The following is a 15,376-nucleotide window of genomic DNA, read 5'->3' on the forward strand; positions in this document are numbered from 1 at the left end:
GTAGGTCACATGAATATCAATACTTATCCCAGAAATGAAAAGTACACTCTTAGGTATCACTCTTCATCCTTGCAAAACTATGGTTTTCTTCCCAAACTAATGCTTTTCATCCCTACAAATAGCAATTTCTCCCTAAATTACTGGTTTTCATCCCCAAAAGAAGACACATTCTCTTTAAAATGATGCTTTGTAACAAATGATGACTCACTGATTCCAGAATATCTCTCTTCCCCTACAAAATAATGACATTAACATAAGAATTATCCATTTCAGACAAATTTCCCATGTATTTCACACTAATATCAAGACTTACACAAGAAAAAAATGTGTTCTCTCTTAGGTATCAATCTTGAATCTTGCAAAAAATTCATATTCTTACCAATACAAAGCTTGCCATCATTACAAGTAGCATTTTCTACCCAAAAAAGTGGTTTTCATTCCCAATGGAAATCGTTTTCTCTACAAATGGTCCCCTGTAGCAACATATGAAACACTGTTATTGGAATACCTCTTTCCCTCTTCAAAATAAGGACATTTCCAACAGATCTATCCTTTTCTGACAGATTTTAGAAAAATTTCACAGGAATATCAATACTTATACCAGAAATAAAAAGGTCTCTCTTAGGTATTACTCTTTACCCTTGCAAAAATATGCTTTTCTTACCCAAATAATGTTTTTCATCTCTTCAAACAGCATTTTCTAGACATAAAGGTGGTTTTCATCACCAAAAGAAATCGATTTCTCTTCAAAATTAGCGTTTGTAGCCAAATATGACACATTGTTTCCAGAAAAACTCTTTTCATCTAAAAAAGAATGACATTTCCAACAGAAATATCCATTTCTGACAGATTTTAGAAGTAGGTCACATGAATATCAATACTTATCCCAGAAATGAAAAGTACACTCTTACGTATCACTCTTCATCCTTGCAAAACTATGGTTTTCTTCCCAAACTAATGCTTTTTATCCCTACAAATAGCAATTTCTCCCTAAATTACTGGTTTTCATCCCCAAAAGAAGACACATTCTCTTTAAAATGATGCTTTGTAACAAAGGATGACTCACTGATTCCAGAATATCTGTCTTCCCCTACAAAATAACGACATTAACATAAGAATTATCCATTTCAGACAAATTTCCGATGTATTTCACACTAATATCAAGACTTACACCAGAAAAAAATGTGTTCTCTCTTAGGTATCACTCTTGAATCTTGCAAAAAATTCATTTTCTTACCAATACAAAGCTTGTCATCATTACAAGTAGCATTTTCTACCCAAAAAAGTGGTTTTCATCCCCAATAGAAATCGTTTTCTCTACAAATGGTCCCCTGTAGCAACATATGAAACACTGTTATTGGAATACCTCTTTCCCTCTTCAAAATAAGGACATTTCCAACAGAAATATCGATTTCTGACAAATTTTAGAAGAATGGCACACAAATATCAGTACCTATCCCAGAAATAAAAAGTTCTCTGCTAAGAATCATTCTTTATCCTTGCAAAAACATGGTTTTCTCACCAAAATTATGCTTTTTATCCCTTTAAAATACCGCTGTTTCCCAGAAATACTGGTTTTCATCCCCAGAAGAAGACATTTTCTCTACAAAATGAAGCTTTGTATCAAAATAGGACACATTGCTTCCAGAATACCTTTTCTCTTCTACAAATTGAGGACATTACTAACAGAAACACCTTTTCTCCTCTACAAAATAAGGACATTTCCAACAGATATATCCTTTTCTGACAGATTTTAGAAAAATTTCACAGGAATATCAATACTTATACCAGAAATCAAAAGGTCTCTCTTAGGTATCACTCTTTACCCTTCACAGAATCACAGAATCACAGAATTACCCGGGTTGGAAGGGACCTCAAGGATCATGTAGTTCCAACCCCCCTGCCTAGCAGGGCCACCAAACATACACATTTACTAGATCAGGTTGCCCAGGGCCCCGTCCAACCTGGTCTTGAACACCTCCAAGGACGGGGCATCCACAACCTCACTGGGCAGCCTGTTCCAGGACCTAACCACCCTTCTAGTAAAGAACTTTCCCCTAACATGCAACCTAAATCTTCCCTCCTTCAACTTAAAACCATTTCCCCTAGTCCTGCTATTATCAGCCCTTTCGAAGAGTTCCCTTCAGGTATTGAAAGGCTGCAATGAGGTCACCTCGCAACCTTCTCTTCTCCAGGCTGAACAAACCCAACTCCCTCAGCCTGTCCTCATAGGGGAGGTGCTCCAGCCCCCTGATCATCTTTGTGGCCCTCCTCTGGACCCTTTCCAAAATCTCCATATCTTTTTTGTACTGAGGGCTCCACACCTGGACACAGTACTCCAGATGGGGCCTCACAAGAGCAGAGTAGAGAGGGACGATCACCTCCCTATCCCTGCTGACCACCCCTCTCCTGATGGAGTCCAGGATCCCATTTGCTTTCCGGGCTGCCAGAGCGCACTGCTGGCTCATGTTAAGTTTCTCATCTATCAGGACCCCTAGGTCTTATTCAGCCGAGCTGCTCTCAAGGACAACTCCTCCCAGCCTGTACAGGTGCCTGGGGTTCTTCCGGCCCAAGTGCAAAACCTTGCACTTTGCCGTGTTGAACCTCATTAGGTTCACCCGAGCCCAGCTTTCCAGCCTGTCAAGGTCCCTCTGAATGGCATCTGTTCCCTCCACCGTATCGACTGCACCACTCAGCTTGGTGTCGTCAGCAAACTTGCTGAGAGTGCACTCCATTCCCTCATCGATGTCATTAATAAAGATGTTAAAGAGCACCGGTCCCAAGACAGACCCTTGAGGGACGCCGCTCGTTACCGGCCTCCACCTGGACATAGAGCCATTGACCACCACCCTCTGTCTGCGGCCTTTCAACCAATTGCTTATCCATCTAGTTGTCCACCCATCAAATCCACCTCCCTCCAATTTGGAGATGAGGATGTGATGGGGGACCATGTCAAAGGCCTTGCTCAGGTTCAGGTAAATGACATCGGTCGCCTTCCCTTCATCCACCAACACCGTCACTCCATCATAGAAGGCCACAAGATTAGTTAAGCATGACCTTCCCCTGGTGAAGCCATGCTGGCTGTCTCGGATCACATGCTCGTTCTTTATGTGATCAAGCATGTTGTCCAGGAGGATCTGTTCCATAATCTTCCCAGGCACAGAGGTGAGACTCACCGGCCTGTAGTTACCCGGGTCGTCCCTGCTCCCCTTCTTGTAAATGGGAGTGACGTGACCCTTCCTCCAATCATCCGGGACCTCACCTGACAGCCACGACTTTTCAAATATGATGGAGAGCGGCTCAGCAACCACCTCAGCCAGCTCCTTCAGGACCCTGGGATGCACGCCATCTGGCCCCATAGACTTATACTCATTCAGTCTAAGGAGGCACTCTCGGACTTGCTCTACCCTTACAGTGGGGAGGGATTTACCTCCTTGGTCCCCACATGGAGGTATGGGGGTGCAAGACTTAGGGACGTGAAAAAGACTAGAATCCTGGCCACCAGTGAAGACCGAGGTGAAGAACTCATTCAGCACCTCAGCTTTCTCTTCATCTGTTGAAGCCATTTCTCCTTTTGAATTTACCAGAGTAGGCACGCCCATTTTGGCCTGTCTCTTCTGGCCAATGTACCTGTAGAAGGTTTTCTTGTTATTTTTCACATCCCTCGCCAAGTTCAGTTCTGCCTGCGCCTTGGCTTTCCTGATCCCACATCTGCAAGTTCGGACGGCATCCCTGTATTCTTCCCGGGTGACACAGCCTTGTTTCCAGAGCTTGTACACCCCTTTCTTCACCCTCAGTTCTCTTAGCAGGTCCTTGCTGAGCCATGCCGGTTTTCTACCTCTCCTGCCCACTTTCTTAATCAGGGGAATGGAGACCTCTTGTGCTGCCAGGAGGGCATCCTTGAACAGTAGCCAGCTCTCCTCAACGTCCTTATCTTTGAGGGCAGCGCGCCAGGGGATCTTGGCCAGCATTCCATTGAGTAGCTTGAAGTCTGCTCTTCTAAAGTTGAGCATCCTGGTCCTGCTCTTTGCCAGGCCCACATCGCTTGAGATCACAAACTGAACCAAGGCATGATCGCTGGAGCCCAGGCAGCCTCCAACCTTGACGCCTTTGATGATCTCCTCAGCGTTGGTGAGCAGCAGGTCCAGCAACGCTTGACCTCTGGTCGGTCTGTCCAATACCTGAACCAGAAAGCTATCATCAATGGATTCCAAGAGCCTTCTGGAGCTCTTGCAGCTCGCCGTGTGGTTTTCCCAACAGATGTCAGGATGGTTGAAGTCCCCCACCAGGACAAGAGCCCGTGAGCCAGACGCCTCACGCATCTGGAGCAAGAAAGCCTCATCAGCAGCCTCCCCTTGATCAGGTGGCCTGTAGTATACCCCTAATACCAGCTGACCTTTATTAGTCCCATCTCTAATCCTAACCCACAGGCTCTCAACCTGTTCTTGACTGTTTCTCATGGGGAGCTCCTCACAGTTTATCCAATCTCTGACATAAAGGGCGACTCCCCCACCCTTCCTACCTCGCCTATCTCTCCTAAAGAGCCTATAGCCATCGATGGTAGTATCCCAATTGTGGGAGTCATCCCACCATGTTTCTGTGATAGCAACAATGTCATAATTTTCAGAGTGCATCACAGTTTCCAGTTCCTCCTGCTTGTTACTCAGGCTCCGTGCATTAGTATAAAGGCACTTCAGCCGGGCTGTCCGTCTCACCACCTTCATAAGCGATCCAGGATCCACTAGAACAGTGGCATCCCCAGCATCCCCCTGCCCTACTCCCTCCTTTTGCACTCTGCAATCTTTGCCCACAGAGTTTGGTACAATCCCTCGAATGCACCGTTCAACCCCAGTAGCCCTTATTTTGCCCCCTTCCCCCTTCGTTCCTAGTTTAAAGACCTATCAATGAGTCCCGCTAATTCTTCAGCTAATACCCTCTTACCCCTCAGGGACAGGCTGCTAGCATCAGCAGCCATCATTCCAGGTGCAGTGTAGATTGCCCCATGGTCAAAATAGCCGAAATTCTTGTGTTTGCACCAGCTCTTAAGCCATCTGTTTAAGAGATGGGTTTTTTGGATCCACCCTGTATCTTTTCCTGACACCACGGGCATAGAAGAAAAGATCACCTGCACCCCAGCTCCTTCAAGTATTCGCCCCATTCCCCTGAAGTCTTTCTTGATGGACCTCAGGCTTTGCTTGCCAACTTCCTCACTGCCAGCCTGAATTATTAAAAGTGGGTAGTAGTCTGAAGGATGAATCAATCTAGAAATTTTCTTTGAAATGTCCCTGACCCGTGCCCCAGGAAGGCAGCACACTTCTCTGCGGGTAGGGTCAGGCCGGCATATAGGGCCTTCTGTTCCTTGCAGAAGGGAGTCACCTACAACAATCACCCTTCTGTCCTTACGTGTAGAAGCAGTCTTGAGTCTTCGGAGTGACCGCTTCACCTGTGGCAACCTCATGGGTGCACCTGTTTCCATACTCTCACTAGTCCCCCCCTCAAGTTCCAGGGCCTCAAACCGGTTTCGCAGAGGCACCTGGGGAGCCGGGGATGGTCGTGATGGAGGATGCCCCTTCCGTCGAGCAGGTACCCGTTTCCACTCCTCCTCCCTTCTCAAGTTACTGCTGGGGGGAAGAGAGGACAGGGGGCCAGCTGCAGTGTTGCCAGCTGGCTGGTTACCCTTTACCACCTGTTTCTGAGGTGGCAGGGGCTGACATGCTCCATTAGGAGCCTCGACTGTGTGCTGAGAACTTGAGGCTGAGAGGGACTGACACCACCAGTCAATCTCCCTCTCACACTCTTTTATAGTCCTCAGCCTCACCACTTCCTCCTTCAGGTCAACTACAAGGCTGAGCAAGTAGTTCACCTGGTCGCAGTGAACACAATCTCTGCCTCCCTCACCCAGCCCTGCAAGGGCCAGGCTCTGGCACTCAGTACAGCCAGAGACCTGCACACCAGCATCTTGGGTTGGGGGCTCAGTCTGAGTCTCCTCAGATATTTTGGCAGCAGCCTTCCTATAAGGCAAGTGCAGGACGTCAGTCTGGGTCTCTGCAGTCTTCTTGGTTGCTGCCTCCCGTTTCTGTGAGATCGGAACCCTTGTCTTGGCCTCCTCAGTGTTTCTGGCAGCAGCCTTTCGCCGGGGAGCACCCATGTCGGAGCAGAATACTTACCAGAGCTGAAACAGGAAGTCAAGAGGTGCACGAGCCCCGCCTCTTCCTGACCGTTTCTGGTGGGCAGCGACTAGTCGCTGCCCTTCTTGTGCCCGTTTAAATCTCCCTCCGTAGGCAGGGAACGCCCACACGCTGTGTCAGCGGCTGCGTCAGCTGCTCCCTGAGAGCTGCCGGGCTTCTCCTCTACCCGGGGGTTCCCTGCTTGAAGGAACCGCCCGAGATCCCCCTTGACCACGCGGTCAGCCGCTGCTGATCGGTCCGGGACGGCTCCGAGTCAGACGACTTCGGCGATCAGAAAGGATTCTGCCGAGCAATGTGCCCGTTTAAATCTCCCTCCGTAGGCAGGGAACGCCCACACGCTGCGTCAGCGGCTGCGTCAGCTGCTCCCTGAGAGCTGCCGGGCTTCTCCTCTACCCGGGGGTTCCCTGCTTGAAGGAACCGCCCGAGATCCCCCTTGACCACGCGGTCAGCCGCTGCTAATCGGTCCGGGACGGCTCCGAGTCAGACGACTTCGGCGATCAGAAAGGATTCTGCCGAGCAATGTGCCCGTTTAAATCTCCCTCCGTAGGCAGGGAACGCCCACACGCTGCGTCAGCGGCTGCGTCAGCTGCTCCCTGAGAGCTGCCGGGCTTCTCCTCTACCCGGGGGTTCCCTGCTTGAAGGAACCGCCCGAGATCCCCCTTGACCACGCGGCCAGCCGCTGCTGATCGGTCCGGGACGGCTCCGAGTCAGACGACTTCGGCGATCAGAAAGACCCTTGCAAAATATGCTTTTCTTACCCAAATAATGTTTTTCATCTCTACAAACAGCATTTTCTAGACATAAAGGTGGTTTTCATCAGCAAAAGAAATCGATTTCTCTTCAAAATCAGCGTTCGTAGCCAAATATGACACATTGTTTCCAGAATAACTCTTTTCATCTAAAAAAGAATGACATTTCCAACAGAAATATCCATTTCTGACAGATTTTAGAAGTAGGTCACATGAATATCAATACTTATCCCAGAAATGAAAAGTACACTCTTAGGTATCACTCTTCATCCTTGCAAAACTATGGTTTTCTTCCCAAACTAATGCTTTTCATCCCTACAAATAGCAATTTCTCCCTAAATTACTGGTTTTCATCCCCAAAAGAAGACACATTCTCTTTAAAATGATGCTTTGTAACAAATGATGACTCACTGATTCCAGAATATCTGTCTTCCCCTACAAAATAATGACATTAACATAAGAATTATCCATTTCAGACAAATTTCCGATGTATTTCACACTAATATCAAGACTTACACCAGAAAAAAATGTGTTCTCTCTTAGGTATCACTCTTGAATCTTGCAAAAAATTCATTTTCTTACCAATACAAAGCTTGTCATCATTACAAGTAGCATTTTCTACCCAAAAAAGTGGTTTTCATCCCCAATAGAAATCGTTTTCTCTACAAATGGTCCCCTGCAGCAACATATGAAACACTCTTATTGGAATACCTCTTTCCCTCTTCAAAATAAGGACATTTCCAACAGAAATATCGATTTCTGACAAATTTTAGAAGAATGGCACACAAATATCAGTACCTATCCCAGAAATAAAAAGTTCTCTCCAAGAATCATTCTTTATCCTTGCAAAAACATGGTTTTCTCACCAAAATTATGCTTTTTATCCCTTTAAAACAGCGCTGTTTCCCAGAAATACTGGTTTTCATCCCCAGAAGAAGACATTTTCTCTACAAAATGAAGCTTTGTAGCAAAATAGGACACATTGCTTCCAGAATACCTTTTCTCTTCTACCAATTGAGGACATTACTAACAGAAACACCTTTTCTCCTCTACAAAATAAGGACATTTCCAACAGATATATCCTTTTCTGACAGATTTTAGAAAAATTTCACAGGAATATCAATACTTATACCAGAAATAAAAAGGTCTCTCTTAGGTATTACTCTTTACCCTTGCAAAAATATGCTTTTCTTACCCAAATAATGCTTTTCATCTCTACAAACAGCATTTTCTAGACATATAGGTGGTTTTCATCAGCAAAAGAAATCGATTTCTCTTCAAAATTAGCGTTTGTAGCCAAATATGACACACTGTTTCCAGAATAACTCTTTTCATCTAAAAAAGAATGACATTTCCAACAGAAATATCCATTTCTGACAGATTTTAGAAGTAGGTCACATGAATATCAATACTCATCCCAGAAATGAAAAGCACACTCTTAGGTATCACTCTTCATCCTTGCAAAACTATGGTTTTCTTCCCAAACTAATGCTTTTCATCCCTACAAATAGCAATTTCTCCCTAAATTACTGGTTTTCATCCCCAAAAGAAGACACTTTCTCTTTAAAATGATGCTTTGTAACAAATGATGACTCACGGATTCCAGAATATCTCTCTTCCCCTACAAAATAATGACATTAACATAAGAATTATCCATTTCTGGCAAATTTCCGATGTATTTCACACTAATATCAAGACTTACACCAGAAAAAAATGTGTTCTCTCTTAGGTATCACTCTTGAATCTTGCAAAAAATTCATTTTCTTACCAATACAAAGCTTGTCATCATTACAAGTAGCAATTTCTACCCAAAAAAGTGGATTTCATCCCCAATAGAAATTGTTTTCTCTACAAATGGTCCCCTGTAGCAACATATGAAACACTCTTATTGGAATACCTCTTTCCCTCTTCAAAATAAGGACATTTCCAACAGAAATATCAATTTCTGACAAATTTTAGAAGAATGGCACACAAATATCAGTACCTATCCCAGAAATAAAAAGTTCTCTCCTAAGAATCATTCTTTATCCTTGCAAAAACATGGTTTTCTCACCAAAATTATGCTTTTTATCCCTTTAAAATAGCGTTGTTTCCCAGAAATACTGGTTTTCATCCCCAGAAGAAGACATTTTCTCTACAAAATGAAGCTTTGTAGCAAAATAGGACACATTGCTTCCAGAATACCTTTTCTCTTCTACCAATTGAGGACATTACTAACAGAAACACCTTTTCTCCTCTACAAAATAAGGACATTTCCAACAGATATATCCTTTTCTGACAGATTTTAGAAAAATTTCACAGGAATATCAATACTTATACCAGAAATAAAAAGGTCTCTCTTAGGTATTACTCTTTACCCTTGCAAAAATATGCTTTTCTTACCCAAATAATGCTTTTCATCTCTACAAACAGCATTTTCTAGACATAAAGGTGGTTTTCATCAGCAAAAGAAATCGATTTCTCTTCAAAATTAGCGTTTGTAGCCAAATATGACACACTGTTTCCAGAATAACTCTTTTCATCTAAAAAAGAATGACATTTCCAACAGAAATATCCATTTCTGACAGATTTTAGAAGTAGGTCACATGAATATCAATACTCATCCCAGAAATGAAAAGCACACTCTTAGGTATCACTCTTCATCCTTGCAAAACTATGGTTTTCTTCCCAAACTAATGCTTTTCATCCCTACAAATAGCAATTTCTCCCTAAATTACTGGTTTTCATCCCCAAAAGAAGACACTTTCTCTTTAAAATGATGCTTTGTAACAAATGATGACTCACGGATTCCAGAATATCTCTCTTCCCCTACAAAATAATGACATTAACATAAGAATTATCCATTTCTGGCAAATTTCCGATGTATTTCACACTAATATCAAGACTTACACCAGAAAAAAATGTGTTCTCTCTTAGGTATCACTCTTGAATCTTGCAAAAAATTCATTTCCTAACCAATACAAAGCTTTTCATCATTACAAGTAGCATTTTTTACCCAAAAAAGTGGTTTTCATCCTCTATGGAAATCGTTTTCTCTACAAATGGTCCCCTGTAGCAACATATGAAACACTGTTATTGGAATACCTCTTTCCTTCTTCAAAATAAGGACATTTCCAACAGAAATATCAATTTCTGACAAATTTTAGAAGAATGGCACACAAATATCAGTACCTATCCCAGAAATAAAAAGTTCTCTCCTAAGAATCATTCTTTATCCTTGCAAAAACATGGTTTTCTCACCAAAATTATGCTTTTTATCCCTTTAAAATAGCGTTGTTTCCCAGAAATACTGGTTTTCATCCCCAGAAGAAGACATTTTCTCTACAAAATGAAGCTTTGTAGCAAAATAGGACACATTGCTTCCAGAATACCTTTTCTCTTCTACAAATTGAGGACATTACTAACAGAAACACCTTTTCTCCTCTACAAAATAAGGACATTTCCAACAGATATATCCTTTTCTGACAGATTTTAGAAAAATTTCACAGGAATATCAATACTTATACCAGAAATAAAAAGGTCTCTCTTAGGTATCACTCTTTACCCTTGCAAAAATACGGTTTTCTTACCCAAATAATGTTTTTCATCTCTACAAACAGCATTTTCTAGACATAAAGGTGGTTTTCATCACCAAAAGAAATCGATTTCTCTTCAAAATTAGCGTTTGTAGCCAAATATGACACATTGTTTCCAGAATAACTCTTTTCATCTAAAAAAGAATGACATTTCCAACAGAAATATCCATTTCTGACAGATTTTAGAAGTAGGTCACATGAATATCAATACTTATCCCTGAAAAGAAAAGTACACTCTTAGGTATCACTCTTCATCCTTGCAAAACTATGGTTTTCTTCCCAAACTAATGCTTTTCATCCCTACAAATAGCAATTTCTCCCTAAATTACTGGTTTTCATCCCCAAAAGAAGACACATTCTCTTTAAAATGATGCTTTGTAACAAATTATGACTCACTGATTCCAGAATATCTCTCTTCCCCTACAAAATAATGACATTAACATAAGAATTATCCATTTCTGGTAAATTTCCGATGTATTTCACACTAATATCAAGACTTACACCAGAGAAAAATGTGTTCTCTCTTAGGTATCACTCTTGAATCTTGCAAAAAAATTCATTTTCTTACCAATACAAAGCTTGTCATCATTACAAGTAGCATTTTCTAACAGAAAAATTGGTTTTCATCCCCAATAGAAATCGTTTTCACTACAAATGTTCCCCTGTAGCAACATATGACACACTGTTATTGGAATACCTCTTTCCCTCTTCAAAATAAGGACATTTCCAACAGAAATATCAATTTCTGACAAATTTTAGAAGAATTTCACACAAATATCAGTACCTATCCCAGAAATAAAAAGTTCTCTCCTAAGAATCATTCTTTATCCTTGCAAAAACATGGTTTTCTCACCAAAATTATGCTTTTTATCCCTTTAAAATAGCGTTGTTTCCCAGAAATACTGGTTTTCATCCCCAGAAGAAGACATATTCTCTACAAAATGAAGCTTTGTAGCAAAATAGGACACATTGCTTCCAGAATACCTTTTCTCTTCTACCAATTGAGGACATTACTAACAGAAACACCTTTTCTCCTCTACAAAATAAGGACATTTCCAACAGATATATCCTTTTCTGACAGATTTTAGAAAAATTTCACAGGAATATCAATACTTATACCAGAAATAAAAAGGTCTCTCTTAGGTATCACTCTTTACCCTTGCAAAAATACGGTTTTCTTACCCAAATAAAGTTTTTCATCTCTACAAACAGCATTTTCTAAACATAAAGGTGGTTTTCATCACCAAAAGAAAACGATTTCTCTTCAAAATTAGCGTTTGTAGCCAAATATGACACATTGTTTCCAGAATAACTCTTTTCATCTAAAAAAGAATGACATTTCCAACAGAAATATCCATTTCTGACAGATTTTAGAAGTAGGTCACATGAATATCAATACTTATCCCAGAAATGAAAAGTACACTCTTAGGTATCACTCTTCATCCTTGCAAAACTATGGTTTTCTTCCCAAACTAATGCATTTCATCCCTACAAATAGCAATTTCTCCCTAAATTACTGGTTTTCATCCCCAAAACAAGACACATTCTCTTTAAAATGATGCTTTGTAACAAATTATGACTCACTGATTCCAGAATATCTCTCTTCCCCTACAAAATAATGACATTAACATAAGAATTGTCCATTTCAGACAAATTTCCGATGTATTTCACACTAATATCAAGACTTCCACCAGAAAAAAATGTGTTCTCTCTTAGGTATCACTCTTCAATCTTGCAAAAAATTCATTTTGTTACCAATACAAAGCTTGTCATCATTACAAGTAGCATTTTCTACCCAATAAAGTGGTTTTCATCCCCAATAGAAATCGTTTTCTCCACAAATGGTCCCTTGTAGCAACATATGAAACACTGTTATTGGAATACCTCTTTCCCTCTTCAAAATAAGGACATTTCCAACAGAAATATCGATTTCTGACAAATTTTAGAAGAATGTCACACAAATATCAGTACCTATCCCAGAAATAAAAAGTTCTCTCCTAAGAATCATTCTTCATCCTTGCAAAAACATGGTTTTCTCACCAAAATTATGCTTTTTATCCCTTTAAAATAGCGTTGTCTCCCAGAAATACTGGTTTTCATCCGCAGAAGAAGACATTTTCTCTACAAAATGAAGCTTTGTTGCAAAATAGGACACATTGCTTCCAGAATACCTTTTCTCTTCTACAAATTGAGGACATTACTAACAGAAACACCTTTTCTCCTCTACAAAATAAAGACATTTCCAACAGATATATCCTTTTCTGACAGATTTTAGAAAAATTTCACAGGAATATCAATACTTATACCAGAAATAAAAAGGTCTCTCTTAGGTATCACTCTTTACCCTTGCAAAAATATGCTTTTCTTACCAAAATAATGTTTTTCATCACTACAAACAGCATTTTCTAGACATAAAGGTGGTTTTCATCACCAAAAGAAATCGATTTCTCTTCAAAATTAGCGTTTGTAGCCAAATATGACACATTGTTTCCAGAATAACTCTTTTCATCTAATAAAGAATGACATTTCCAACAGAAATATCCATTTCTGACAGATTTTAGAAGTAGGTCACATGAATATCAATACTTATCCCAGAAATGAAAAGTACACTCTTAGGTATCACTCTTCATCCTTGCAAAACTATGGTTTTCTTCCCAAACTAATGCTTTTCATCCCTACAAATAGCAATGTCTCCCTACATTACTGGTTTTCATCCCCAAAAGAAGACACATTCTATTTAAAATGATGCTTTGTAACAAATGATGACTCACTGATTCCAGAATATCTCTCTTCCCCTACAAAATAATGACATTAACATAAGAATTATCCATTACATACAAATTTCCGATGTATTTCACACTAATATCAAGACTTACACCAGAAAAAAATGTGTTCTCTCTTAGGTATCACTCTTGAATCTAGCAAAAAATTCATTTCCTAACCAATACAAAGCTTGCCATCATTACAAGTAGCATTTTTTACCAGAAAAATTGGTTTTCATCCCCAATAGAAATCGTTTTCACTACAAATGTTCCCCTGTAGCAACATATGACACACTGTTATTGGAATACCTCTTTCCCTCTTCAAAATAAGGACATTTCCAACAGAAATATCCATTTCTGACAGATTTTTGAAGTAGGTCACATGAATATCAATACTTATCCCAGAAATGAAAAGCACACTCTTAGGTATCTCTTTTCATCGTTGCAAAACTATGGTTTTCTTCCCAAACTAATGCTTTTCATCCCTACAAATAGCAATTTCTCCCTAAATTACTGGTTTTCATCCCCAAAAGAAGACACATTCTCTTTAAAATGATGCTTTGTAACAAATGATGACTCACTGATTCCAGAATATCTCTCTTCCCCTACAAAATAATGACATTAACATAAGAATTATCCATTTCAGACAAATTTCCGATGTATTTCACACTAATATCAAGACTTACACCAGAAAAAAATGTGTTCTCTCTTAGGTATCACTCTTGAATCTAGCAAAAAATTCATTTCCTAACCAATACAAAGCTTTTCATCATTACAAGTAGCATTTTTTACCCAAAAAAGTGGTTTTCATCCTCTATGGAAATCGTTTTCTCTACAAATGGTCCCCTGTAGCAACATATGAAACACTGTTATTGGAATACCTCTTTCCTTCTTCAAAATAAGGACATTTCCAACAGAAATATCGATTTCTGACAAATTTTAGAAGAATGTCACACAAATATCAGTACCTATCCCAGAAATAAAAAGTTCTCTCCTAAGAATCATTCTTTATCCTTGCAAAAACATGGTTTTCTCACCAAAATTATGCTTTTTATCCCTTTAAAATAGCGTTGTTTCCCAGAAATACTGGTTTTCATCCCCAGAAGAAGACATATTCTCTACAAAATGAAGCTTTGTAGCAAAATAGGACACATTGCTTCCAGAATACCTTTTCTCTTCTACAAATTGAGGACATTACTAACAGAAACACCTTTTCTCCTCTACAAAATAAGGACATTTCCAACAGATATATCCTTTTCTGACAGATTTTAGAAAAATTTCACAGGAATATCAATACTTATACCAGAAATCAAAAGGTCTCTCTTAGGTATCACTCTTTACCCTTGCAAAAATACGGTTTTCTTACCAAAATAATGTTTTTCATCTCTACAAACAGCATTTTCTAAACATAAAGGTGGTTTTCATCACCAAAAGAAATCGATTTCTCTTCAAAATTAGCGTTTGTAGCCAAATATGACACATTGTTTCCAGAATAACTCTTTTCATCTAATAAAGAATGACATTTCCAACAGAAATATCCATTTCTGACAGATTTTAGAAGTAGGTCACATGAATATCAATACTTATCCCAGAAATGAAAAGTACACTCTTAGGTATCACTCTTCATCCTTGCAAAACTATGGTTTTCTTCCCAAACTAATGCTTTTCATCCCTACAAATAGGAATTTCTCCCTAAATTACTGGTTTTCATCCCCAAAAGAAGACACATTCTATTTAAAATGATGCTTTGTAACAAATGATGACTCACTGATTCCAGAATATCTCTCTTACCCTACAAAATAATGACATTAGCATAAGAATTATCCATTTCAGACAAATTTCCGATGTATTTCACACTAATATCAAGACTTACACCAGAAAAAATGTGTTCTCTCAGGTATCACTCTTGAATCTTGCAAAAAATTCATTTTGTTACCAATACAAAGCTTGTCATCATTACAAGTAGCATTTTCTACCCAATAAAGTGGTTTTCATCCCCAATAGAAATCGTTTTCTCCACAAATGGTCCCTTGTAGCAACATATGAAACACTGTTATTGGAATACCTCTTTCCCTCTTCAAAATAAGGACATTTCCAACAGA

Source organism: Coturnix japonica, chromosome 2 (assembly GCF_054131305.1).
Source record: "Coturnix japonica strain WE chromosome 2, WE-NBRP24, whole genome shotgun sequence".
Taxonomy (NCBI): Eukaryota; Metazoa; Chordata; class Aves; order Galliformes; family Phasianidae; genus Coturnix; species Coturnix japonica.